Source organism: Pteropus alecto, unplaced genomic scaffold, assembly GCF_000325575.1.
Source record: "Pteropus alecto unplaced genomic scaffold, ASM32557v1 scaffold101, whole genome shotgun sequence".
NCBI lineage: Eukaryota > Metazoa > Chordata > Mammalia > Chiroptera > Pteropodidae > Pteropus > Pteropus alecto.
In genome coordinates, this window is record NW_006432945.1 from 17,664,701 (window position 1) to 17,667,321 (window position 2,621).

The following is a 2,621-nucleotide window of genomic DNA, read 5'->3' on the forward strand; positions in this document are numbered from 1 at the left end:
CACAGACACTGATCAGCATTCAGCTGGAGCTTCCGGGGAGATGAGAGTCCTTTGCACCGCTCTCTCTCCCGGTATTTTGCCCTGTGGTCTCTGGCCACCGTGGCCTCCCCAGACACTCAGCTCCACCTCTGCAACCCAAAGAGACGCTGGGGCTCTGCCTAGGCTCCCTGTCTCGATGCTGCCTTCTAGATGCTCTCTCCAGGCAGCAGCCTGGGGCGATCACGGGGCTCACCTTGTTTGTTTCTGTTCTTTCAGGGATCACTCACCTGTGCTGCCTGATGTCCAGTGTCTGAAATCGTTTCACATGTTTTGACCAGTTTTTTTGTTTTTTCATGCTGCTGGATAAATTCATGTGAAATGGAGCTAGTCATGTGAAGAGTTGAAGGAAGAACATTCCGGACAGAGGGAACAGCACATGTAAAGGCTTCAGATGATCCAGGGCTTGGCGCCTTCTAAGAACAGACTTAAAGCTGGTCAGTGTTGCCGCGTGTATCCAGTCGGATGGAGAATGGTGCGTTCTGAGGCTGGAGTGGTCAGCAAGGATTTGGGCATGGCCAGTGTCAGGAGTTTAAGTAGCACTCCAAGTATGTCAGTGGTCACTTAAGGATTTAAAAAACCAACGACATGGTCCACAGTTTACGAAGGTCAGTCTTGATGCTATTTGGAGACTAGATTCAAAGCAGCAAGAATGGGCCTGGGGAGACGAGGGAGGAGTCCACGTGTGAGATGGTAGTCACCTCGAACAGAGAAGCTGCAGATGTGGAGAGAGCAGGGGGGCTTCAAATTGGACAAGTAGAACTAGTTGATGGATTGGATGCGAAGGTGACAGAGAGGGTTTTGGCTTGAGTAACCCAGTGGCAAGTGGTGCCCTTTCTAAAATAGCAAGAACTGGGGGATGGAGGACAGCGCCAGTGCCAAAGAGGGCCCAGCGCCCCCATAATCGCCACCACTGGCTCCTCTTTTGATACAGCTGATATTTTTTTTCAATCTTACTTAGTCCAACATAAACAGACCAGTTTTTCCCTCTTTTCGATCACGTTGACCTTCTTGTTTAGAAATTCTAGAGGGTGGCAGGCTTCGACTGGGGTGTTGCATGGCAGGGGCAGTGGCAGAGGTTAAGAATTCAGTCACGGACTTGTTGAGTTTGAAATACCTATTATGCATTCAGGTGGAGATGTCAGGCAGGCAGTTGGCTATCTGAGTGCGGAGTTCTGGGCTAGAGCTAGAATTTGGAAGCAAGCCGCCTAAAGAAGGTATTTAAATTCATAGAAATGGATGAGATCATGTCGGGCGAGGGTGAAGAGAGAAAAAGAAAGGATCCAGGATGGAGCCCCAAGCAACACACCGGCACTTAGAAGTCAGAAAAGAGAAACCCAGTAAAGGTGACGACGAAAAAGGTCTGAAGGAGCCGGGAGAAAACCAGGGAAACAAACAAGGAGAGACACTTGCATTCCACGAACATTTACTAAGAATCTACCAAGTACCAGGCTCTATTTTAGGTACAATAATAAGTTGAATAGGACAAAGCGTATAACAAAGCGAGGAAGGAAGGCAATAAGGAAATAAACAATTATGTGTATAATAAGATGTCTGAATATCTACTGGATAGTAAGTCCAATGACCAAAAAAAAAAAAAAAATGCAGGATAAGGAACTAGGAACAGATGGGGGTGCAATTTTAGGGCTGTCAGAAAGGCCCTGTTTGAGGGAATGAAATTTAAGCAAACACTGAAAGGAGGGAAAGAAGCACACCAGGAAGATGGCAGGCAAAGAACATTCCAGGCGGAGGGAATGGCAGATGCAGGAACTCCGTGGTGGGCACGTGTCGTGTATGCTTCAGGGACAGCCAAGCACATCTGGGGCTGGAGTGAGTGAGAGGCAAAGGACAGGATGCTGGAGAAGGAGCGAGGGCCAAATCTCACAGGGCTTACGAGGCACCGAAAAGACTTTGGATTTGAATCTAAATGAGGGACAGGCCACTGGAGATTTAAATGGTGTGATTTTCAGTTGAATGAGTGTTATGAAAACCACCCAAGAAGATACTACGTTTTAGGAAAATGTTTCTCCTCATGCTGTTGCTTCCTGATGCCAGTTTAAGTGAAGGGCCCGACATCGTTCAGAGTGCAGCTTCCAACCTGTGCTAATAATAGTAATAGCAGCGAACGCTCACTGAAAACTACTGTGTCACTCCATGCTAAACGCGGCACGAAGGTCGTCCTGTCTCTCCTCTTCACAGTGACCCTGTGAAATAGATCGATGATGCTCCCCATCTTGCAGAATGGGGAGCTGAGGCTTAGAGTGGTAAAGTGACTTCTGCAGGCCACAGCCCGGGGGTGGCCCTCACCTAAATCTCTGCGATCCTCGTTTCTTTAACTGTCATTCCACACTGTTCATTACAGATGCTCACGGGTGTTTATGACATGGTGCTTTGCCAAATTTCCAAGTTCCGCAGCTTGTCTAGATGTCACCTAATGCACGACCACATTTCCGAATAACTCAGCCTGGAGTCTGCTCGATCCCTCCCGCTTGCTCAGTCTGTGTACCTGCAGCCTCTCATCGGGTTGCGTGGATTCTACCTTGTGTCTCCCTGCAATGTCTCTCTCGCTTGCTGTTTGCTTCCCA